This window comes from Mesocricetus auratus, unplaced genomic scaffold (assembly GCF_017639785.1).
Source record: "Mesocricetus auratus isolate SY011 unplaced genomic scaffold, BCM_Maur_2.0 Super-Scaffold_100011, whole genome shotgun sequence".
NCBI lineage: Eukaryota > Metazoa > Chordata > Mammalia > Rodentia > Cricetidae > Mesocricetus > Mesocricetus auratus.
In genome coordinates, this window is record NW_024429195.1 from 46,406,375 (window position 1) to 46,433,206 (window position 26,832).

The 26,832-nt window shown below is 39.1% G+C and overlaps 1 protein-coding gene and 1 long non-coding RNA gene across 6 annotated transcripts in view; one reads left to right on the forward strand and one right to left on the reverse strand.

Moving 5' to 3' along the window:
- Slc16a7 (solute carrier family 16 member 7) overlaps window positions 1–26,832 on the forward strand; it is a 154,735-nt gene that overhangs the window by 42,075 nt on the left and 85,828 nt on the right. For 2 of the 5 annotated variants that reach the window (XM_040754255.1, XM_040754256.1), the window contains exon 2: window positions 2,972–3,088. The gene's annotated coding sequence lies outside the window, so the exon portion shown is untranslated. Of the gene's footprint in view, window positions 1–2,971; window positions 3,089–12,952; window positions 13,086–26,832 lie in introns of those variants that run through there. The other 3 variants (XM_040754257.1, XM_040754259.1, XM_040754258.1) reach the window with 2 other exon arrangements.
- Window positions 1–26,832, reverse strand: part of LOC121143265 — a 35,640-nt gene that overhangs the window by 3,435 nt on the left and 5,373 nt on the right. Inside the window, exon 2 of the long non-coding RNA XR_005880462.1 lies at window positions 3,692–3,788. This is a non-coding gene — a long non-coding RNA (uncharacterized LOC121143265). The remainder of the gene's footprint in view (window positions 1–3,691; window positions 3,789–26,832) is intronic.

Below are 26,832 nucleotides of genomic sequence, written 5' to 3' on the forward strand. Positions count from 1 at the left end.
CCTTTAGCTTAGTATCATCATAATTCTACATGGTGAAATTTTAACTGGACAAGCTGATGTAGATGGGTATTTGCAGTATATTTTGACTTTGCAGCTCTTAATTGTTAATTTTTAGTACAACAGAAAACAGATTTTATTTGTTTTCAGTGCCTGTAGACTTTTTTCATCTTTGACTTGAATAGGAAGGTAGAACTCTTAAATCCCTAGTCCAAAGATATGTGAATAAGATTCATCCATTCAGTAGTTTTGCTAAAGCTTGGAGACTAAAAAAAAACTTTAAACTAATGTTTTATCTTTTTATTTTTATTCTAAGGCAGTGGGTACTGTTCCTTTAGCTTAGGTCTCATATTTCTGTTGCTTTAGACTTGTTTGAAGATGTTAGGTGATAATATTTACTAAAGAATACAATAGGACACTTTGGCATTGGCCATGAGCCTGGCTTCACATTGTAGCTACAGAAATGGCTCTGCAGTTGAGTGTACAGGCTTTTGTAATCTGCCTCCTGACTATCAAAGGTCACCTTTGGTGACTGGATAATCTTAACACAGTGGGTTTGTTTCTGGGGTTAGAGTAGGACACGCTGTCTCACACCAGCCATTTAGCTACTAAAGGAATGTTATTCTTTGCCCTTGAATAATGTCCTTGCATTCTTCCATCTCGAGTTAGTCAGCTGCTGGTCAGCTGATGGGACTCTTATGTTTTTTGCCTGTGTCATTAGTCACTGACTTTAAATTCTCCTTCTGTACCGTTCAGCAGTTGGTTCCAAAACAAACATGTTTTGGGGGCGCATGTGGGAAGAAAGAGGAGATTTAAAAGAAGGTAGTAATTAGCTTCTCTGTGTTTTGTCTTTGTTATTAACACTAACTACTATAATATTGCATGAGATTATACTCCAGATATTAATATATTATTCAAGGAAACTTTTGCTAAGCCCTAATGACCACCAAGTATTCAAAAGCATGATCATGACTAGAAAATGCTCCTGAATTAAAGGGAGAAACTTTCCTCTAAGATAATAGATTATCTTTCATTTCTCCTGAAAATCTGAATGTGAACCTCTATAACATTAAATATTTCTGCTACATTTACTCTGGTTTCTGAAACAGTCCTTTACTTTCAGCTGGTTTTGAGTTGTTAAGGACATCAATACAAATTGCATTCAACAGCTAAATTTTTCTGTTTTCATCATGTTGCAGATAATAATAAACCATGTGTACACATGAAAGATGTACAAAGGCATCATACTTTGTATTTTACTAGATATGTAATTATATATATATCCTATTGCATTGCTCTTTAAATAAACAACATTATCAAGTGTAGGTCACCTGTGTGTTTTTTTAAATTTGTTTTCTTCATTAGTTAGAAAAGATCATATGTCCTAGTTAACACATTTTGGTCATAACTGAAAATGTTATATCAAGTCATGAGAAAGACTAGATACAGATGCATTACAAAATGAAAAAACATATTAAAATACCAGAATGAAAATATTAGATCTCTAACATGTCTCTAAATGCATGGCCATTTAATCCACCTAATCATGGTCTCCAACATTATGGAATGAAAAATATAATTGAGTGTGATATGTGTCTATAATCCCAGTGCTTGGGAGGCTGAGGCAGGAGCATTGACATGAGTTGGAGATCAACTTGGGATACATAAATTCTAGGCCAGTTCCAACTGGCTCTGTCCAAAAAAAAAAAAAAAAAAAAGATTATACTTGAACTTAGCTTTCCAGACCCATTCATACTTGAATATTTTTTCTCAATATTTTTCTTTCCCTTTGTATGTGTGCTGATTTTTGAGTAACTGTAGATCATAGAAATTCTCTTATGTTTTGGGCTCTTTTAAAAGTGCTTCAATTATTAGTTTTATATTCATGGCATTATGAAACAAATTGTTTTTAAATACATGAAAGTCTTATGCTCTCTGTTTTAGATAACAGATTTCAGAAGGTAGGATATACCAACCCTTTTGTAAGGTGAAAGTTACTTTGTAAGGTAAAATCCAACCAAATCAAAGAAAAAAGGTGAAAGATGTTTTATTTTTATTTAGCTACCTCTTTTTCAAAAAATGTATTTGATAGACATGACATAAATGTCAAATTAGACTCAATATTTTGATATGTCAGCTCAAAAACACATTAACTTCAAGTCAATTACTTTGTCTTTAAAAAATACAATCAAGGACACATCTTAATGCAAATAAAAAAGGCATGTATTAGCCTGTTTTTATATGACAAAATAATGTAAATTAAAGGACTAAGTAAGTATCTGAAGTTATGATTGAAAAATCAGGAAATCTCTTATCTTTTATTTTTAAAATGTTTATAGTTGAGGAAAAAGTGATTTGGACAAAAAAGTGAAAATTTTGTTAAAAACTCCATAGACTCAAGGAGTATCAAAACGGTCAGATTTTAATTATATTCTGTGGTGATTCTGGAACATTGTTCTACTTTCAATTTCTTACTAAAATGTTACTTTGGGTCTTTTAATTAATATCAGTGGTTTCTCGTATTTCTATAGAAATTTCAAGTTTTTAGTTTGCAAACACACCTTCTTATATACATTACTGTACTAAGAATACAGGGAAAATCATCACTCAGGAAAAAAGAAAATTATTGTAAAATTTTAAAGATGGTCAGTTGAAATGAATCTATGATGTTTTTGCAAAAATAAAAAATCTTCATTTTTGTAAATTTGCGTTTGGAGAGAAGATGTAAGTGGAGAAACATTGTAGTTAAACCACAGGCTTTATGCTGATGATAGAAGTTCATTGATCTAAATGATCCTTTCATGCTCAATGAAGAATTTAAATCAAAGTGCAGCATTGTAGAGAAAGCCAGTACCGGTGACAAATGAGGCCAGAGAAAGCTGCATGGTGGAACTAGTTCAGACATAGGATTAGACTCCTTTCTGTTAACATACACTGTAATATTTAAATGTTACTCTCTTTTTGATACTTCTAGGAGTCAATCTTGGGATGTAATGCTTCCATGGAGACACAGAAAAGGATATCCGGGGCACTGAGAACTCAGACCAGTGTGTCCGTGGAATGACCTTGTGAGTTCCCTTGATGGGCAAAGGTATTTTAAACCCTCTGCTTTCCTTGACTCATGACATTTGTTGAACTGGAACATTGTAACGTAAACAGATCTTGACTTTCATTTTTAATTTTTGTCCCATAGAAGACTTGGATTGTTGAACAAGTTTGTCATGGGTTACATGGCTCCTGTTGAAATCACCTCCCTGGCATTTTTTGTCACCCCCAGGGTTAAGAGTGAAAAATGAGAACATTAAAAAGTTTCTTCATATTGGCTGTTATGAAAGTCATTTTAATTTATTTGAAGTACTTGGAGCAATTTGACAGATCTTAGATGCCAAAGAAACTTAACTACTCTTGTGATTGTTGTATCTTAACTAATACATTCCATAAATTTATTCTCCTTTTAAAGCAGATTAGGCATGTTAGTGCCCAAAAATTTAGGAGGGGCTGATTGTGGCTAGTCACATTTAAATGGAACTAAATACTGTCAACAGCACAATGTTATATCCCCTAATTTTTTTAGATGCCATGCTTTTAAGTCATTCTCTCCCTTGTTTACATTATCACAAATATTAATTAATTAAATAGTAATTAAACACAATTAGCAGACTCTGCAATGCTTCATTTCATGGGAATCACTTACCTTTTTACCTTAGCCTCTTTATAGTTAGTCTTCAAGTTTGTGTTGATATCATTGTTCAAGCATGCAGATATCTTGGCACCAGCAACTGTGGAACACCCTGTAATAAGGAGCCTAGATAAGAAATGTTTTGAAAGTGAGGTAAACCTACTTGGGATGTTCTTCTCCACAATGTACTGTGAGAGATGTTTGTTAGGTAGATGGGTCCAGATGTTCTTCATCTGGCAATGGTGGTGGCTTTTTAGCTAAGAATCTCTATTTGATCTGTCTGTTAGGACTTGGTCACAGGATCTATATTACAAGATACATCTTTAAATTCATTCAGCCAGTATATGATGCATGATGTATGCATCTAAATGTTAATGGATATGTGTTACTTTTCCAAGGCTTAGGTAGAGGGCTAAAACCCCAATGATCCTTGAAGTGGCTTAGATGCACATAGCAGAGTTGGCAATGTGGTAATATCTGTTTACTCCTTCCAGCTACCCACACACAAGCCAGCATCGCTGTGCATGTGTGCCAAGCTGTTTTTAATTGTGCATTACTCTACATAGCAGCCTGTCTCTTCCTGTCTTTAAATCCCCCTGCACACACTTTCTGTATGGAAAACAAATCAAAACAAAACATTCTTTACACACACATCTGAAACATGAGGGAAACTGCCCATTTAAATTGGGTGCTTTGACATTTTATTTACAAGTCTGTTGGGTGTGTGATTAAGAAACAGACAATGCACTGAGCTTGTGGCTAAATGAAGTTTCTGTGTCACTCTCAAATAGAGCCAGTGTATTGGTGGTACTGTTCAGGCAAGCCCTTCCATTGCCATGAATGGAAGGACTAGAAAAAATTAGCATAGTATTCACTCTTCTCTACCTCTCACATGGTTCAGAATAACGAATTTAGAGTTCCTGTCAAGACTAAGTCATTATTCTTGCTAACATGTCCCTAAAATGTCTAGTCGGAGTGGATATTTTCAGATACAAGGAAACAATTTTCCATGTCATCCAGAGAATCAGAACCTATATTGCTTAACAGCTTTGTGATCCAGAAAATGCCTGTACTATATGGTTTTATGAGTGTTCTATCTCACACATAGTCTATGTGAACATCTGTGGTGCTGAGTTAAATCCTACAAGACTCTACAGAACATTGCTACTTCTAGTAAGACTTTGCCTCTATTATAGCTGTAATAATTCTGGCTGGGTATTTCTGTATGCATGTATGTTCATCATGGGGAGAGTACGTGTGAGAGAAAGGAGCATCAGCCTTACTTACCTTGACATCCCTCCTAGTTCTACCATAACAGCTTTTGTATGCTAGCCACCCACTAAATGTTGGTTAAACTAATTAATTAAGCACAAGGGGAAAAGAGCAGATTCAGCTACCTTCTTAGAAAGGCAACTACTCAATTCTTAAATCTGATGTTGCACCAGAGAATACAGCTTGAATATGTAATCGGGTGGAGATTTTAATTTGAATTTATCTCCAAGCTCAGCTTTCCCTTCTATGAGGAAGAATCTGCCCTAGAAAAAGGCATTACAGGGTGTTCTCTTCAAAATCCAGCTCTCCTGTCATAAGGCAGCCCGAAACAGAGCATGGGGTGAACACACCAACCCTGCTTTTGTTTTTCCCTTTTTCCTGAAAAATTCATCATCTAAATGTAGAATGGACTGCAGGTTTGTTTTATGGAAACATAAGGAGCTATGTAAAGCCACCAGGTAGGTGGTAAGTCTGAGACTCTGATTACCCTGTTTGTTCAAGGCCAGGGATAGGCTATAAGTCCACACTGAAAGTAAAAGTCACTACATATAAAAAATAAAAAACCTAGAACCCCAGTCCTATAGTACAGTGAAGGACTGCAAGCAATGAGTTATGATAGACTAGGGAAATGGGTCAGACCCCAGGGCAAAGAGACCCAGTGAGGGACAGGGCTGGTGATATGGCCCCTCAAAGGCAAACAAGCCCATTGTCCTCTGCTGCTAAGAGGTCAGCAAGGATATCCAGTCTATGCAGAGAAATAGCAGACATGAAGATAAGCATCAAAGCCTTATCAGGCTTCAGGTGTCCTACAATTCCCACTAACTGTGTGTTTGCTATCAAGCTTCAGGTATGATTAAAACTTCTGTTAACTGTTTGTCTTGTATGACTTTACATTGTTTTCCATACTTTTAGTATCTGAAAATTCCTTTTTAACATATTTTTATTTTGATAATTTCATTCAATACAGTTTGATCTTATACCTTCTCTTACCCTGCATCCTCCAATTTCCCCATCTCCTTACCCCTATAGGCCTGTTCTTTCTCTCCTTCATTTATTTTTAATAATATATTTAAATTTATTTTATGTGTGTTAGTGTGAAGGTGTCAGTTCCCCCCTGGCACTTAAGTTAGACAGTTGTGAGCTGCCACATGGATGCTGGGAATTGAACCCAAGTCCTCTAGAAAAGTAGCCAGTGTTTTTATCTACTGAGCCATCTCTTCAACCCCAACTCTCTTTTAAAAAGAAAAAAAAAAAACAAAGCACTTGACGGACTCCTGCTAAACATGGCTGAGCATACCAGGTGTCACTCCATTGAAGAGGACTGATTTCTCCAATCCCGGCAGCCATCAGCTACAGCTTCTCAACTAGATGTGGATTTTGTGTTCCTTTCCTCCTCTGTGCTGTGGCTTTCACCTGACTGGAACTTGTGTAGGTCCTACACATCTCTCAGAGTCTTTCTGAGTTTATACCAGCACTGTTTCACCCTCACTGGGCTGTTTACTTGAAGTTATCCACTATCCCGGGTTCTCATAGCTTTTCTGTTCCGTCTTCTGGATAGATCCTGGGCCGTGCAAGGAAAGGTGTGAAATAGTTGCCTCATTTAGGGTTGATCCTTCTAAAGTCTCCTGCTCTCTTCACTCTATACAGTTGTGGCTTTCCATGTTAATTACCACCTACTCTAAGAAGCAGCTTCTCTGGATAAGATTCAGTGACACATGGGTCCCCTGTCATATGTGTATTTTTTTCTCTATTGTGCATGTGTGCATGCATGTGTATGGGTATGTGATGTGTGTCTGTGGGTACAGATTTGCATGTGACTCAGCACTAGTGTGGAAGTCAGATAACACCTTTCTGGAGTTGGCTGTCTCCTTCCATGTCTATGTGGGCTCTGGGTTCTGGGAATCAAACTGGGGTCATCAGGCTTTTATGAAGAACACTTTCATTCATGAACTCATCTCACTGACCCTACATTTTTTTATTGTTATTCTCTGGTATTGCCAGGGGAAGGGCTTATAATTTGCTTTAAAATAGCAGTAGCAAGAGGTTTTTGCCAAAACATTCTAGAATGACTTAGGCATTAAGTAATTTCTTCATTAAGGTAGAGACATTGAAAGGTCTCGTTCCAGTAAGATGATGTGTCTGAGACAGTCTATCTAAAGTGTCTTTAACTTGTGGATACTTTGTTAAGGATGAATTCCTCTACAGTTTTAAAAACAGTATAGATAATGGCTCTTCGATTTACAAATGTCATTCAAGAACCTAAGAACATTGAAACATGTACTGGGGTGTTATAGCCTGTTGAAGTAGATGGAATGCACACTCTGATCATAATTTATTTTATTTAAAAAATTTCTGAAACTCCCATGGGGGTTAAGCAGGTAGGCAGGTATGTGTGGTCTGTAATTATACAGATGTGTGGGTAAAAACTGGAGGCTACTACAATTACTGAAGTTACAAGGAACCCATGAAATGATGGAAAGAGAGATGAGTCTATGTGGTCAGAAACTTTGGTCTCATAAGTTCAAAGAGACATTCATGCCAGTATGGACTCTGTGCTGAGTCAGTGGCAGTGTTGGTACATGTGACAGAAGTTGGTGCATGTGGGACTGTTCCGTGTTTAGGGTGGCAATGCCACAGAGGTATATGAAATCACACATTCTGAGATGGAAAGACAATTTAAGAGGCATTGTTCCTGAACATGCTCATCTGTTGGCTTCATATTCTACAGTGTTCTATTGACCAGACAATAACCAAAAAAGAAATGTACCTAAATGTCTCCTCTACCTAAATCACCTTTTCATGCTTATGATCCCCTAACTGCCAAGAGAGATTTTATATATATATATATATATATAATAGTTTAACATCTTTGCCCAACCTGTTTTATTTTCCTTTGATATGTTGAAACCTTAAAAGGATGATTCCATGATGTGAATTTGACCGATAGCTCTCTTCTTGTCCTTGATATCAAAGTTACAAACAAGATGCCTTTTATATTGTGACTCTAAGGGATAATTAGCTCAGGAAATGAACTAGGATTGTTTACCTCTGCTCTGTACTAATTTTGAGTTCTATTGTATTCTAGAATTCAAACTATAGAATCACAGCCAATTCTGTTCAATGAATATGAAGGCTATGGTACTTTTTCCAGGAAAGAAAACAGAAAATAAGAATTACCAATGAGAAAAGCAAATAGAATTTCAGATCATGTTGGGAGTCATTTGTTTTATTTTTGTTTGTTTGCTATTCAACTGATTTCCTTCTGAAAATGTATATCAGGGCTCTCTGTTCCTTATAAATCATTAGGCTTTTTAATCAGGTGAAAAGCATGGGTTTGGTTCATTATTCCAGTTTTTAGCATTTACTCATATCATGCACAACATCAAAACCCACAAGGGAAATGTGCAATGTCTGCATGAAACTTGGGAATCAGAATACAAACAAATCTACCACCGACTTACTGTTATGATTCAAGCATTGGATGAATAACCTGCTCCAAGACCACACATGCTGTTCATCAAGATTTTCTAAGACTATTTCCTCTTTCTCTTGTCTCTAACTGATTGGAGCATGTTAAAAACTTGGGGGTCTATAGGAACAAACCTTTTCATGATCACAGCTCTAGAATTAGTCTTGAGAACATTTAACCTTGGCCAAGGTTAGTCACCTCCTGCCCTGCTCTCCCTGGGGCTTAGTGAGCAGGAACAGGGCTCCTTTGCATTTGTCTCTCTCAGAGGTATAGGTAACCAACACAACTGACTTTATCTCATAGCACGCAGAATTGGTTGTACAACTACAAGTACGTGATTTCTCTTTTCTTTGCATATTGTATATTTGTTGTTAGTTAAAAAGAAATTAAAAAGGGAAAGTTTGGGTGGCTCAGTGGCACCACAGTTGTAGCATGTGCAAGGCCCTGGGCTCGATGTGCACTCTGTGTGGTGAGTCAAGCTAGCTACCATTGCTAATTATTGAACTGCAACAAATGTTAACCCTTAATTGGATTTCTAAACCTTTAATTTTTGATAGAATTGTTATAAGTGGATATTTAAAACATTAAGACAGTTTAATAGAAGCAACTCCTTGTGTGAAGAAAAATACATTATATATTTGCAAAGCAAGTCTATGATATATAATTTGAGTTTTGTAACCTTTCCTGACACGTTTTGTAAACTTATCAATGTGATTCTAATCATCACATATTTTTTTCAGGATTTAATATTGTAATAGCAGTAAACGAAAAATGTTAAAATTGTAAAATATGTTATCCATACTCTTGACATTCATATAGGTTTTGTGAAATTATTTATTGATTACAGAATTACATTTTTACCCTTGGGGATTATAGCATAATTACATAATTTCTCCTTCCCCTTTTCCCTCCCCAAATTTTTGCATATCAAACATAGGCATATTTTTATTTCTTTGCTTAGAATATATTATAATACTGAGATAAAATATTAATAAAAGCTTAATAAAGTGAGCACTGGTGGTATAGTTAATAGTACGTCTTTGCTAACAATAGTACTCTTTTCTGTGTAAAAGACTGAGTCTTATTGCCATCCTTTCAGTAGATAAGACAACTTCAGTGACATCTGTTCTTAACAATTTTATTTTTAAAGAAACTGAGGTAATCTGGGAAAACAGTTAGTTTTAATTGCTTAGTCATCTGTATTACATAATAATTCCATCCCCAGTAAATGTTCTGAACCCTGAGTTGTGTTAAAAATTATACAAGATGCATTGTTTTCTGGTCTAATCTTGGTTCCCACTAGACCAAGTTGAAAAGTCAAAATGGAGTCATCCATGATATTAAGTGTTGTTGGATCTTGATGATAATCCAGTATTATCACTGTCAAGTGTGAAAATGAGCTGCATAACTGCCATGAAAAACCAAGATTACAGAGATAATCAAATGCATTTCCCAAGCAGGCAAGTTTCATATGGTGAGACAATGACTTTTCCTCTCACCTTAATCTTCATGCAAAAGAAGCCAAATGTTAACCAATCAGTTATTTTCAGTACTGCTGTCTCCAGGGCCCCACTTTACATGGAAATATTTGAAATGGTAGTCATTTTGGGGTGGGGGCAGGGTTTAGGGGAAGGTGGTCTACTTTCCCTTTCTCTGTGTTTAAGACTAACCTGTTGAGTTAAGCCCATTAGAAAGCTCACTCTATTTGGTGGCAGGAAGTGCTGCTTGATTTTAAAATCAAATCAAAGCTGTCCAGCCCATTAAGCTAAGTTGTTGTAATCTGTCCTTTGACACTAGTTGCTAAGTGCTGAACATTGTTGGGACAAAGATGCATTTGAAGAGGGTTCTGTCAAAATGCTGTCTCTAAATTGTCAGATGTTTACTAAGTCCTGGGAAAATCCATGCATCAATTTGTTACCACATCAAGACCTCAGTGTTGGTTTATATTTGTGGAAGGAAAGAATTCCTTTATGCTTCTATTTTATTTTAGTTTTTAACTCAAGTCTAATATAAGAAGTAGAAACCTACTGTGTACTTTGGGGAAAGAATGATTGCTACATTTAGTCAATAGATCAGAGAGAATTTCTAGAAGAGAATTATCTTTATTAATAATTGTTAATGATTTATTAATAATATTATAATTGCAATTATAATTAATATGCACATTATTAAAATCATCGGCTAACATAGTTTGCAACTGACCGGTATATGGTGCTCTATTCTAGACAACTGAATCTCCTTTAGGAAACCATGAGTCTTGTCTTCATTTCTTTGACTTTTACTGTGATAAAATACTCTGACAAGAAAAACTTGAGGGAGAAAGGTCTTACTCTGGCTTATAATTCAGACTACAGGCCATCATAGAATGTCACAGAGGCAGGGGCTTGAGGGAACGGTTTACACAATAACTGTCCCCAATAAGAGGCTGAGAACAAGGAATGCATGTGTGCTAGTGCTCCACTCCTTCTCCTACTAAGGATAGTCTTCCTAGTAAATGATGGATCCCAGCTATTGCTAACATTGGTGGTTCTCAGAAGGGGAGAAGAGGAGGGGGGAAGAGAACATGAGGGGTCAGGAAGATTGAGTTAGGAAAGGAATAGAAGAAAACAAGAAAAGAGGCACATCATTAGAGGGAACCACTATAGGTAAAGAGAAATCTGACACTAGGGAATTGTACAGAGATCCACAAGGATGACCCCAACTAGCAATAGTGGAGAGGCTACCTTAAATGCCCTTCCCCTATAATGAGAATGATGATTACCTTAAATGCCATCCTAGAGCCTTCATCTAACAGCTAATGGAAAGCAGAAGCAGTAATCCACAGCCAAGCACTGAGCCCAACTCCTGGATTCCAGTTTCAGAGAGGGAGGAGTGACCAACAAAGGGGTCAAGACCGTGCTGGGAAAACCTGCAGAACAGCTGACCTGAGAAAGTGGGAACTCATGACCCCAGTCTGGCAGCTGGGGAACACAGGACCAAACCAGGCCCCCTGAGCAGCCTTCATCCAGTAGCTGATGGAAGCAGAACCAGGCACCTACAGCTAAGCAATGAGCCATACTCCTGGAATCCACTTGTAGAGAGGGAGGAGGAGTGAGCAAAACAGTGAAGACTATGCTGGAGAAACCCACAGAACCAGCTGACATGACCTAGTGAGAGTGCACGGACCCCGGTTGTAAAGCTGGGGAACCAGCATTGGACTGAACCAAACCCTCTGAGTGTGACTGCCAGTTAGGAGGCCCGGACAGGCTATGGGGACCTCTAATAGTGGAGCCAAGTTTTATCCCTAGTGCACAAAGGACTTTGGGAGCCCATTCCCTGTGGAGGGATACTATTTCAACCTGATACATGGAGGAGAGCCTAGGCCCTCCCCTCAACTGATGTGACAGACTTTGATGATCTCCCATGGAAGGTCTCACCGTCCTTGGGAAGCAGGTTTGGGTGGGTTGGGGGGATTGGTAGAGGGCATGGGAGGATGGGAGGGAGAAGGAATAGGGAGATTGATATGTAAAATGGTTGTTTCTAAATAAAAAAAGAAAAATGGCCTTTCTCCATCAATAAATATAATCAAGACAATCACACAGGCTTGCCCAGGCCCCCATCTCCCAAGAGATTCCAGGATTTGTCAAGTTCACCATTAACACTTACGCTGATACCTACTAACCGTGGAAACACTACTTTGTTGTTTAGTTCTGAGGAATTGTGTACCTTCGATCCATTAAAAACTAGAGAAAGAAACCAAAACCCATATCCCCAAGCTTTAGGACCTGACCTAAGTAACAGGAATCTGGCACCTCAGTATTCCCATACTTAAATGTTTACACAGTGCCTGTCTTATATGGTTTAGAGAATGGGGCAACGCATGACAGTTATTTGGCAAAATACCTCAGCACTGCGGAGACAGCTGTCTGTGAAGTACCTGCTACATGTGTCCCCAGAACCCGTGTAAAAAGCCAAGAGTGACAGCATGCTTCTGCCACCACAGCACGGAGGACATGAAGCCAGGACAGTGGCTGAGGCTCAGTGGCCACCTAAGTCTGGCTAAATCCATGACTTCAAGGTCTCGGAGAGGCCATGTCTCAATATAAGACAAAGGTGGAGAGCAACCTAGGAAAGTTACCTAAAGTTCACTTCAGGTTAGAGTTCACTTCAGGCAGCAAAGTGAAGCTCTCTGACCTTGACCTCTTCAGTAGTGTTCACAACGCTGCCTTCCCCAGTAACAGGTTTAGTGAAGAGCCGTAGACAGCAATGCATATCATACAGGGTTTTTTGTAGTGTCTTCCAGACATGGTATCAAATTTCATGGTGGAAAAAAAAGTCCCCTTGAGAATGTGTCTACTTCAACAGCAGAGGAGAATCAGAAGATTAAACGTAGCAATTCAAAGTGCCAGACAGGTTAGCTTCATTGACCCTGGATATAATTTAAGCTCAGTCTACGTTACACTGAAGTATGAACTAATTGTGCATGTCATAGCAAGTTCTTCTGGAAGAGAGAGGGAGCTAGCTACCTTTCCCCTATTTGAGAGGAGAGAGGGACAGCAAAGCTCAGACTCTGCCTCTGGAGAGCTGTGTGCAAGTTTGCTTCTGGCTAAAAGTTAATGATCAATCGCTTGTGTTCTCAGCTCTGAGTCCCCAACAAGCAGCTAATGCAGCTTTTCTCTCTCTCTCCAGGTAACTTTAAATTTCTACAAACTGTGCTCATGTTCTTTTTATTCGGTTTCATGTTTTAGGTTTATTGAAGGACGAGTTAAAGCTCATAAATGTTGCCTTGTGGAAAAGTGCTTGATTTCTGAAGTGGAAGGAGTTGGAGGCTGATGAGAGAGTGTGGGCTTGGAGTGACAAAGGGAATTTTTAAATGTCCTGTAAAAGTTACTATTGTGGTTCTTAGCCCTCCTGGCTGAAAGATGAATTAACCATAATTAGTTAAAAGAATACCTCACATTATGTAGCCTGCCAAGTTTTGGTTTGGAAGAAAGATTTTAAGTCATTGCTACTGAATTTTTGAACATAAGAGTAATTCTTCACTTACTAAAATGTTATTTGTGCCTTATGTTACCTAACAATAAAGTGCCCTTTTCTTCTTATATAAGTTGTTACAGCTTGTAAATATGTGTGCTGACTGAAAAATAGTAAAATAAACTGTTACTTTTCATATGCCTATTAGGTAAGTTGACTCCCAAATGTTTGGTTGGTATGGTGGAAGAGAGGATGTGATCCTACAGTTATATTTTATGTGGCACTTCTGCAAGTATTGTAACTAAAGACCTTGTTCACTAAAAAAGCTAGCTCCTGCAGATGACAGAACATACTCTCTACACCTTCAGAGTTAGTAATTCTGGATTAACTGTTCTCCACTAAGGGCACATTGCTCAAAAATAGGAGTACAAGTTAGACAAATTTATCGGGAGTTTTTGTTTCTCTCTGAAGTTGTCTGCCCATTGGTATCTTTATTCAAATGCTCAAGGCCAGGAAAACTTGCATAGCTTGGGTTTAGAATCAAACCATATGAACTTTGAATAGCATTGGCAGCTAGATATTTCTGTGATGCTACATATGTAGTTCCATTTATAATTTTCCTCAGCTGAAATTAAATGTCAGACAATGACTGATGATTTTGCAATTGAAATTTAGAGTCCGTAGGAACACAGATAAACATCCATTTTATACAGGGGGAACAGGGTCCAGAGAAGGGACATAAAGGTGTCAGGGACAATGCTGGAACTAGAACAAGGACTCTGTTCGTCAGCGACAAGCAGAGTTGATGGTTTATCGGTCTATACTCATGCTGGCTTTGAAAGGGAAGTCATTTTTTTCCCTAACCAGTTTCCATTTTGGAGCAAAGCTGGCAAAGTACTCACAGTTACAGTGCAGTGGGCCAGTAGTAGTTTCCAGTTCACCTTTGGCATTGTAAATGTGTTCATCAGTTTGACTTGTAAAACTAGATCCTGTATATTTGCTTAGGCTTATTGAAGTTCTCCATACAAAAGGAGTTCCTCAAAGTTAAAGATAAGAATTCCCTACAGTCACTTTGTTACACACAAAAGCAATATTGAGAAGTTTGTGGTTTATAAGTTTTCAGTGGCTGAAATTTCCTTATTGGAACCAAAGTATACAGTAATATGTCAATATTCACAGAATGTTTGAAGTGTGATCCATGTATAATCTGAAGATAATGATTTTTTTGCCATGATACTGCGAAATATTTTAGATTCTAGCAACTAAGATTGTGTGTTGGTGTCTGTGAGTATGTCTCTGTGTGTGTGTCAGTGTCTCTGTGTGTGTCTACATGTGTATATCTGCATGTGTCAATGCACGTGATAGTATCTGTGTGTATGTATTTGTGTGTGTGTATGCCCACACATTTGTGTGTGGTGTGTGAAATGTTTGCAGCATGCTTCTAAGTGCTCAGGTACACATTCGTGTTCATGTGTGTAGAGGCAAGGGCAGGTTTTTAGAGTGTTTTCTCCCTTGAGCTCCACCTTCCTACGTGTCCTGAGACATAGTCTCTCACTGAACCAGAAGTTTTCCATTTCGACTAGGCTGGCTAGCTAGCATCCTCATGGCATCCTCCGGTATCCACCTTCTAATACCAAGGCTACAGGCACACAGCCATACCTGGTTTTAAACACAAATGTTGGGGATTCCATATCATGCTTACTGATCAGGCATTCTTAGTCACTGAGATATCTCTCCAGCCTGAAGTTAGCTGTGTGTGTGTGTGTGTGTGTGTGTGTGTGTGTGTGTGTGTGTATGTGTGTGTGTGTTGGATAATTCACATTTCTTATTATAGCTCTAGTATGCTCATCAGTCAGCGTATAACAGCTAATGTCTACTCCGATGAACTGTCCTTTTTGACATTTGCTTCTCAGTTTCCTATCACAAGTTTTCAAATCAAGTTACCATAAGAAAGCTTGTCTCTGTTTCTTTAGCCCATTATTAGACATGGATAAACTGAATTATTCACTGTTGAAGTTTGTCAGGGTTCTCATAGATATTAAATAACGCTGAGACACATAAGATTTCAGATTCTCTTAAAAAAAAGGTAATGGGGAATCTATGCCAGGAAGGATTCAGGAGTTGGAAAACTTGGCTTAACATCCACTGGCTTTTTAGATCATGGGTGAATCACACGACCTGTGAGAGGCCGCATTATGTGAGCTCTCAGTGTTGGGGCTGTAGCAGTGCTCATGCTTGTCTTACGTGGTGCAGTGTGCCAACCATGCCACTTCACAGAGCCATGGACTTGGCATGTGCCTCATCCTTCCTAACATTCCTAGGTGTGCCCTAACAAAGCTACACCAGGTGGGTGGCTTAGAACAACTGAGGATTATTCTCGTCCCATTTTGGCAGCTGGAAGTGTGAAATGAGGCGTAGGCTGGACTGCATTTCCTTGTCCCCTCCAGTTCTTCCCTGACCCAGGCTTTGCTTGACTCGTGGCACTGTAATTCCAGTATATGGCCCAGTCTTGACATGACGTTCCCCCATATTCCATGGATACCTTCACAGTATTAATATTTCATGGACACCCTCCATGTTGGCTTGGGAGCTGGCCCTCTTGTTTTAAGCAGGCATATCTGCAGCAGTCTCCTGCTAGGATCTGCAACTAGAATATTACTGGGAGTTCTGTGTGTTAAAAGCTTGTTTCTTGCTTGGCTCTGTGAGAGGTGGTGGAAGCTTTAGGAGGTATGGAGTAATGAGATAAGTTTGGTTATGGCAGACAGGCCCTTAAAGAGATAGTGATTCAGATAGAAGCCCCACACATCCTCTTTCTGACTTTACCTCCTCAGCCAGGAAGTGAGTTGTTTTGTTCTGTTATCGGGGATATGCTGTCACAAGCCCAAGGACAGGGCAAACTGATCATGGTCTATATTATCCAATGCTGTTAGGCAAAGTCTGTGTCCCATCATTGTAAGGTGATTATTGGTTGTTTTTGAAATAGAAAGTTGACTAGCATACTTTGCTTCCAAATAATGACACACTGTAAATGAGTAGATGTTAAGATTGCTTTTCAGGAATGTAATATAATCAGGGGATTCCCTGACCTTGATCCTACCCCCACCAGATCCCAGCATCTCAAATAACAGCCTTTGTAACATCAACTCGTAGTCCACATCCTATCAAAGTAAATGGAGAGACAGAGTATTGCCCGTGTTCCAAAATATAATTATTTTGTCCCCTGAAAAACCTCTGAAGTCTTGGAAACCAGTGTCATTAATTCAAAGATAAGATAGGGAGAGAGAAAGGAGAGACTTTTCATTCCAGAAGGGAGGAATGGAAAGAAAGAAAGGTTTCACTAGTGTCACTAAGCAAGCTCATAGCCTAGTAGAGCAAATTACAGTGGTTAAGCACAGGCTTAGCATACTGTCTACTGAGCCCACTACAGGCGATGTGGACCTTCGTCCAGGGTCTCAGCCTTGCACAGTCCTGAATCTCAGCCCCATGTACCTTCAGCCCTGTTTCTTCCACCCTTGGACTCTGGTCTGGCCCCTCATTCCTGGTATGGTTCTTCTCTCTCAAAACAAGGAAGTCCATTGTCTGGAAGCACAGTCATAGTTTTACTCCCAGCATTCTTCTCGTAGGTTTTTTGTTTGCTTTTCATTTTGTTTCTGTTGCTTTCAGGACAGGCTGGCAGTATTTCTGATGTTGGGGGAATTCTAAACATCTGTCACCCATGTGTGCAATGCAAGGGATGCTGGGTCCTCAGACAAGAGGGTCCTTTATTTCATCTTACATCCTTTTCTGCCTGCTGCGAAATTTAAATTTACACATTTACTTGAATGTTTTATTTTGTTCACATTTGTTGTATTCTTTAAAAATTTTGTATAATATGTCTGCTGTCTTTTAAGCTTTGAGGTTACAATATGATATAATTTCCTCATTTTCTCTTCCCTTTAAACATTTCCATATATCCCTCCTTGCTCTCTTTCACAAGTTCATGACTTCATTATTTTTTAATTGAGATTGCATACTGTGTGTGTGTGTTACTAAATACATAAATAAAACCCACTCAGTCTGCATAATGTCACTTGTATGTAAGTTTTCAAGGCTGAACATTTTGTATTGGATAACCAGTTGGTTCAGTTTTCCCTAGAGGAGTCTAAATCTCCCACTCACACCATTCCTTAGCTGCCTGTGGTTCTTTGTCTTGGTTTGAGGCCTCCTGAGCTTTCCCTCTGTACATATTATCATCCCTATTGGTGTCATCTTTGTTCAACTTATGTTTAGGAAGTCATGTTGGTGAGACTTTATCTGTGTCACTTCTGGCATTACTAGGAGACACACTCTCAGAGTAAACTATTCTGACTCCTATTCTCCCATCATCCCAGAGCCTTAGGTACAGGTGTTGTGTTGACATGTCAGTTGGAACTGCTCTCCACAACGCTCCATTTTGATTAGTTGTAGTTTTCGGTAATGGTCTCCTTCTGTTCCAAAGAGGAGTGTCCTTGATGAGTGATGAGGACTATTCTTTGGATATAGGGGCAAACATTCCTAATGTATTGGTGTTTCTTGGTGGTTATTAATATGGCCATTGTAGGCTCTCCTCTAAAATCTAACCCCAGGTAGTTGGCTAGGTTTCCAGAACCAGGCATGAATTCCTTCTTGTTGAGCGGTTCTTAAGTCTAATTAGAGAGATGTTGGTTACTGCCAAGGTAGGCATGCCACTACTATACTCTCAAGGTTATTGTATCATGCTCTTATTTGTTGTTCCTGTGTGTCACATCTGCACAGGACTATTCATTATTTCATCATCTGTGGAATCTTGTATGGTGCCTTCTGGTGCCACCAAAACTAGTCCCCAGGGAGAAAGCTGTCAGGTCAGTTCCTGCTCAGAGGCCTTGGGGCTATCTGCATATAAATTGCATGGTGACTTCAGCATTAAGAACTTATTTTACACCTTTGGGTACAGCCAAGAGCAATAGGAATCACTTGTAATGTTTTCGGAGTCTCTTGGATTCCTCTGACCAACAACGAAAAAGAGGTCTTCTCATGCCTGGTTTTTTGGCTACGAGCTCATACAACCACTCCCTGTGGATTTGGGGAATTAAATTTAGGTCTTCAAACATACAAGGCAAGTGCTTTACTGACTGAGCTATGCTTCCAGCTCTAATTATGTGTTGCTTTTATTTTTTATTAAACATTAAGAATTTAGTGAATTTCAGTGTATTTCCCCACTCTGTATTCTCGTACCTCTACCTCTACACCTTATCTGATAACCACGATTCTACTCTCAGGTTCGCAGTTTTAGCTTTCAAAGGCAAGGGGGCGTGCCAGGCCTGTGTACTTTCCTTGGGTATTTCACTCAGGTAATGTAAGAAGCAGGATTTCCTTGTTCTCTGTGGCCTGAGTAAATAATACTGTCAATATCGCTGCGGGTATTCTTTGTCAATGCTGACTTCATTCCCCTTAGGTACACACTGTCAAGTGGGATGGTGTGTGTGTGTGTGTGTGTGTGTGTGTGTGTGTGTGTACGTACACTTTTACTTTTGGGAGGCCCTTCCATCCTGTTCTCCTGTGTGGAGTGCTTGTTTTGTTTAACATTGTCAGTTGAGTCTCCTCCACTCCTTGTTACTCACCAATTTTAGTGGTGACATAGTAGCTATTCTACGTGAGTGAGGGTATCTTTGTACTGCCTTGACTGGATTCTGATACCGACTCCTAACACTCAGGCTCATCCATTTAAGTCCTGTTTATTCCACCCTATGGGTATGTGGACCCTCTCTGTTCCTTTGTCAAAACCCACGTGAAGTGTTTCTGCTCTTCCATACTGTGTACATTAGCCACAAACTGTTCTTCAGTACAAATGGGCATAGGAGGAGGGACACGAGTGGTTGTCGCATATTCACAGTGTCGAGTCATAGGCTCTTTTTTATCTAAAGAGAAAAGCCACATGTACAAGGTCTTCTACTAGTTTGGAACAGTGGAAATCTAGGTGCTGTTCTGTTTTTCATGTGCAGCCCCCTGCCCATGTCTTCTTGGCTGTAGTGTTTTTCTTTTTAATTATCCTGTGTGTTTGTGACTATAGAATTATTTTCTTCCTTCAGGAGAACTTGATGACATGGAAAGCAAGGTCAGGTGGGTACCAGGCTAGTATCACCAGCAGTCTTTCTACTCTTCCATCTTGCAGAGAGCATTTAACTCCCTTCTGCTGTTTGGACATGAGCATCACTAACAGCTTCCAGGCTCCAGCAGCTCATGGTTTCACAACACTTCTTACATTCTGTGTCTGGGCAGTAGAAATGTCTATTAGTACTTAATTTGGTTTTCTCTGTTCAGCTTTTATTTTGCTTACAGCAGAGGAGTTGCTGCCAAATGTAAATTTATAGACTTTCAAGATCTGGTGGCTGATTTTGACTAAACCTAGATAGAATAAATGTGCAGTGGTTGGCACCACCGTTTTCTGTGTTTCTATTGTAGTTAGCTGATTTGAATTCTAATTATGTGCCTTGACAAAATGATATCCTCATATAAAAATCAAAGAACCCTATTTGTATTTTTCCTGGATGGATGGCTGTATCACATCTCTACAAAGATGATTCTGCTTGCATGCTTTGCAACAGTCTGAGAATTTGAATTCAGCTAGTTTTGGGGTTGGTTGAGTTATTTGAACCAGAGCTTTAGTGAAGCTGTGGAGCTTTATATCATAAAATATAAACTAGATCAGACTTGAGATATTGTGCAGGTAAAACTTCCTCTTCTTTATCACCTTTGTCATAAAACTTACAAGGCTCTTAGAAGATTCAGGATGTGGAGCTGAATAAGTGACCCATATGTGTAGCTTTGCTGGTTAACATTCCCACATACAATGAAGCCAATGTGTTGGACAGAATTTTTAGCATTTTGCTTCTGAGCATGGAAGGACATTTGCCAAAACTGATGAGTTTTTACTGGCAAAATGAATATCGAGCTGTTCTTTCTGACAGTAATTGGCAAGTAGATTTAGTTATTTCTTGAGGCTAGTTCAAAAGCTCACAGTAACACATGTCATCACTATATACAGAATACATGATGAATCTGAGAATTTCACCATACTGAGCACTGTTCAGTACTACAGCATTGATTCAGTATATCATCTACAGACCATACATACTATAGGTTAGGTCACTGACATAAACTAGAGTAGAAGAGATTTCTCTTGAGGTTTCAGCTCATGGTTTCTTGGTACCATGACTTTGGCTTTAGCTGAGACAGAAAATTAGGTCAGAAAGCATTGTGAAGAAAACTGCATTGTTTCAAGGAAGCATGAAAAGGGGAGGGATAGTCAGGAAGGGGAAGAGGGAGAGGGGGATAGATAGATGAGAAAGAGAGCGGAGAGATGTCTGGATGTCATGAGGGAACAGAAGGAGAGAGAGATAGAGAGACAGAGAGAAAGAAAATGGCTGGATTCCAGTACTTCTTAAGATATTCTGAGTAAGTTAGTGTTCTACTGGGCTGTACAGCTTACAGTCCCATCACCTACCCCTTAGCCTCTTGACCTGAAAACCAAGCTTTCCATATATGAAGCACTGGGGAACTCAAGGTCTAAACCATAACACTAGTGAGCATAATTTCTTTTACTTCTAATGCCTATTTAATTTTGCTAGCAATAAAATAATTTGCATTGATATTTAATTCATTTTTCTCTTTAATATATCCTAAAAGCCATAGGCACATTGAAAACCTCTCTCATAATATCCAAGAGGAAATGGACAGTGACAATGGAAAATCACAAAGCTTATTTCTTATACACCCAATAGGATAGTGGGTAGGTTTTATAAATATGAAGCTATGTGCAAATAGTTGGAAGATTTTCCTCTATCTTGTCCAGTCCCACTGGACTGGTTGCTCTCCTGCTTGTGGGGTTCCCACAGCTGCTTATGAAATAACCACTCAGAGGCTAATATATCAATTGCAGTTGTTTGGCCAGTTGTTCAGACATATTACTGGCTAGCTCTATTAGAAATTAATGCATTTCTATTAACCTATGTGTTGTTGCCAGGCTGTAGTTCATCAGTAATGCTCTGACATGTTATTTCTTCAGGCACCATATGACATCTCCCTGATTCCACCTTCTTTCTCTGCCTACCTCTGTTTGGATTTCCTGCCTAGCCATATTTTGCCTGGCCATTGGTCAAAACAGTTTTTTTCCCCAACCAATAAAGCAACACATATTCCCAGCCTATAGAAGGACATCCCATGTCATGTGCAGTTTGTGTGCTAATCTCTACAAATGACTTGAAGCTCTATTGGACTTTGTTGTAATATTTGTTGGGTACCCACCACTAGTGACAACTGGAAGAGAGAGCCAACTCTATCCATGAGTAACATTACCTATCTTGTAAGAACTGTAAGTGATATTCCTGTTGGATGTTTTTTTCTCTCATCTAGTCATCTTAGTAAATCATTTCGTCATTTAAGATTAAGCCAAAATGTAATCATGGTCCACTTAGATGAGTAGTTACACTGCTGTATACAGGCATTGTCATAGAAGACCATCTTCTCTCAAGCAGTTTGATGAGAAAATTATGCCCTTATGCATTTGTCTTAGATCATGAAACACCCTACTCATGTATTGAGCTATCTTTTCTCCTATGAACTGAAGTATGAAGGATTTATGTAACACTCAGAACTAAGAAAGAAGCCCCTGAAGCCAACTTCTATTTTGGGTGGTTCAGTTATCTCAAGCAGAGATAAGCTGATATTCAGACTTATAATATGTTTTTACTTACTTGCTGTTCTCTCCCAAACAACTGCACATGTAGGGAAGATATGGGCCACACACAGCTTCTTCTATGATACTTAAGTACTACCAACCCAACTGCCAGGAGCGGATGATTTTCTGAAGTCTCATGAATGCAGTGGTAAAATTGAAGCTTTTTTTCTGTGGCAGAACTTTAGTAATAGAATTCTCCAAGGTGACCAGTCACTCGTATCACCGTGCATGGTGCACACAGGGCTCAGATTACAAACTATTGTTGACATTTGAGTGATGCAGTCAGCTAGTGAGACCAGCAGCTTTTCAGGACTGTGTTGATACTTGGTTCAGGGCACTAAGATTATCTTTACTACTGATAGGTCTGCTTAAGTGAAGATAAAGTCACATGTCCTGTTATTATTGCCACAGTGAGAGATTTAGTGTGCAAAGTCTAGGAAAGGAAGAATGGCAGAAATAAAGCTAGGGAACTGTGTTCCTGTTATCACAACTTAGGCAAGGAATCAAATCAGTTTGGATCTGGTGTGAAATTCAGCAGCCCACAGAGGGGTCATGTTTGAAAGAAAATGATATAACTTTCAAATATCCTAAACCAAACTTGCATGTTATAAGACAAAAAAGAAGTCAAGCCTGCGAGCAGGCTGGGAAGATCTAGAAACAGTAAATTGCACTTTTCATGGAGAGTTGTAACGCTGATCTTTTCAGGGACACTTGGATATACCTTAACATGCCTGAGTCATCAAGGATGACTGTGGGACCAGCCTCATATCTTTCATTATTCTGTAGGTGAGCTGAGATTTCTTCACAGGTGATGGTGACAAGAATCAGAAGCTAGATAACCTTTGAGGCCTGGTAAGTGACAACAGGCTCTACCACACAAATACACGACTACTTCTCAGAGATCAACTTGATTCATGCCTACTACTGACTCATTGATTTCCTAATGACTCATTCATTGTCTACAGTATTATAGACAGAATATTGGAATACTCACATTCTGCAAATTCGTGTTGACATCTATGGTGCCCTAAATGATATTTGGAGATGGAGCTAATGGAAGGTCATTAAATCATGAAGGAAGACTCTGGTGAGGTGACATTAGGCCTCTCATAAGGACTCTAGAGGTCTTGATTTCCATTAGTCCTTTCTTGAGCCATGGAAAACATGATCCCACAGTGAGACAAACCTCACTGGAACCCTTCCTCACTGAAAACCTGACCTAGATTTCCCGTTGCTGGATCTGGAGAAAAACAATTTGCACTGTGGAAGCCACAGTCTGTTGAGCTGTGTTACCACAGCTTGAGTAAGCTAGTAAAAGAAATCACATGGCCAAACCCTAGAGTAAATATAAAAGCAAACGAAGTTATTTCAAGAGGCAGATGTAAGAAAGGGAAATTTGTGGCCTGTTTACCAGTCCGCCATGATTGCACCATACTCTGAATAAACAGGATACATGATGCAATGGCATTTGAGTAGGCTTTGTAAATTAACAAATGATACTTCATTTGACACACACTAATGAGTGAAATTTAACTCTATACAAGATGTATAACCTAGGATCAGGAGTTCTGAGGTTTTCATTGGTTCTTTCTAGCTGCCCCCCACCCAACACACACTTATTAAGTGCATCTTATAAGACTAGTATATGTTTTACTCAATTTGCATACTGAATCATATTTTCTACTGCATATGTACATAAAATCAAATTATAATGCAGGATAAATATTCATTAATTCCTTCTCCCCATATACTGTTCCAAACATGATTTCTATTATTTCATTGCTGATTGACCTTCAGGCAAATTGTCAAGAAATCTATGAAGGCAATGGCATGAATATGTGTTCCCAAGTGTCTCTTGGGTAAACGATGACTCATGGCTTTCTTATTTCTGAAATGATTAAGCCTCAAACCTCAAGCTGACAGCAGAGGCACTGTGCAGATGGATGGTCTTGGTGGCTAAGGACTGACAGTTTGGTTAAGATTTATTGTGCTCCTGGGTAAAAACAATTTGCTTCATTTAAAAAACATTTTACTATGTTCTTTCAGTAATTGAATGAAAAAACTTAAATTTCTTTTTTATTGAGGACATGTGCTGTTTGAATAAGCTAATGTTTTTAAATTAGATTTCTTTTTTAGAAAAAAAGCACAGTTTCAGTTTCTTTTTTTAAAAAAATGTTGAGTAACTCCAATTTTTTTTATTATACTAACAGTGAGGTATTACTTATATGAAGACTATTTAGGAGTTATCAGAGTTTTGTTAAATTATACAAATTTGGTAATGTACTTTAAGGTAACTGTTGTAATTTAAAAAGTACCTAAGATAGACACCATGAGACAGAACTCATGTGGAGAGTTTCTCAATTAGCGGAAAAAGGGGGAGAGGAGGGGGACAGTGGCCTCTGGGGGCAGGAGTAGCAAAAAAGAAAAGAGGGGCAGAAAAAGAGGAGGGGAAATAGGCAGAGAAACAAAGAGAGAGAGGCATATGGGAGGTAGGCAGGGTCCTTTGAAAGGGGTCAGAATGAATGTGCACAGGTGGTGCTCTTAGTGGCTACAGCTGAGGGCATATCCTGTCAGAACCCCAAGGGCAGGCCAGTACAGATGCCTGAATACTAACAACAGCTCTAGACAATTAGGCACAACCATTACTAACTGAAATTGTAATTTCTGTAAAATTAAAGCATAAATCACTTTTCTTTTTCTCCATGAGATTGCTTTGGATTATAATATTTTTTAAAATGTAAGAAATAAAACATGCCACATTACATTTAACTTATTGTTAAAATCTCCCTTTCCTTCTCTCCCTTTCCATACTCCTCTCCCCTTTCTCTCTCTCTCTTGCTTTATTTGTTCATTCCTTTCTTCCTGCCTTCTTGCCTTTTTTCATACTTTCTTTCTTCCCATCTTTTGAAAGAGGGTCATATGTAGCCAAAACTGACCTTGAACTCACTGGGCACTCAAGGATGGTCTTGAACTTCTGACTTTCACACTTCTACTCCCACATGTCAAAGTTACTGGTGTGTGCTGTCATGTCCAGTTTTACATGGTATAGAAGCAGTTCAAACCAGGGCATTGTGCAGGCTAGACAGGTATTATATATAATATAACATATATTATATAAATATATATACTTCCTTGTGGCAGAAGTATTTAATAAACGATTGTGGTTGCTTTCATCTTTTGAGCTTTCAATGGAGTTAAATGATTTTAGGAAACTCCACTTTTTTGTGTTTTTTATGTTTCATTAACTACAGTATGCTTTCTAATAAAAGCATACATTTAGAAATTGTGTGGAAGTTGCTTATTAGGTCCAGCAGATTAGTTTGACATACTAACACCAATGCTGCAAACATTTGGGGACACATAGCTTGGCTTTGGCAGGAGGTGATCTTTAAGTCTTTATTTAAATGTTCTTTAATAGCCAATGGTATTTTTAAACATTGCTACTAACAGGAACTCATTCTAATTTAAATGTGTCCTCTTCTACCCATCTTCTCTTAATGAAAGATTTCACTGAGACCCGACCTTCAGGTGTCTGTCACTCGCTTAGCCCCTCTGTTTCCCACTGCACTTCGGTACCCAGATCCCAAGGGCATGTATGGTTGTAACCTAGTTAGATTCCTAAAGGTGTTCGGATCTGCCCTCTGTCTGGCTTTCCACAAGACTGCCTTGTCTTTTCTAGAACACTTCAATGAGACACAAAAGCTCTACCAGTGAGCAGCAGCCTGGATGATGACTGCAGGAATGTCTAAGCAGCTTGTTGTCATAGCCTCTGTCACCACCATTTCTGCCTTATCCTGGGGGTTATTTTCTAAGATGTAGGCCACTCCAGTTTTGCCCTTACTAATAAAAATAAACAGGAGAATATAATTCCAAGGCTTTAAGTTAAATAGATTATCCAGCACTCAGAAGGCAGAGGCAGGTGGATCTCTGTGAGTTCGAGGCCAGGCTGGACCGACAGCCTCCAAAACAATTCTTGTTAAAAAAAAAAAAAAACACTTGCTCTCATTTCCCTCTAACTCCATGTATCTCGATGTAGGCCTTTCTCTTCTTTAAGATGCCGTCTACTGGGATTTTTATTGTTCCCTATTACGTCCTCCATTCCGCCCTAGTGTAACACACCCTGGTAGTTAACACTGTTCACCCAGTTCAGCTCCCTACTCAGTAAAACTGTGTCAGTCTTGCTTTTTATGCTGTTACAACATACCTGAGACTGGGTGACTTACAAAGAATAATGACTACTCATTTCTTTTTTTTTCCCAATGATTTTTTTATTATTTTAATTTTAAATAGCTTGTTTTACATGTCAATCCCAATTCCCTCTCCCTCCCCTCCTCCCACACCCTCCACCATCCCCCCTCCCAGCCTCCCAACCTATTGCCAATTCCTTTCACATAGGGGATATCTAGAATCTGTGATTCCACCTCGAATGCCCATTCCTGATAATGAACTTGATGTCTATAACCATCCTGGAGCCTTCATCCAGTGACAGATGGAAGCAGAGGCAAACAGCCACAGTTAAACACTGAACTGAACCCAAGGAACCCAGTGACAGAGAGGGAGTGATGAGCAAATTGGCAAAGAATGGGCTGGCAAATCCAGCAGAGACAGCTCATCTGAACAGGGGAGAGCTCTTGGACCCCAGACCCACAGCAGGGAGGCCAGCATGGGACTGATCCAGCCCCCCCCCCCCCCCGAATGTGAGTGTCAGTGAGGAGGCCTGGGCAACCT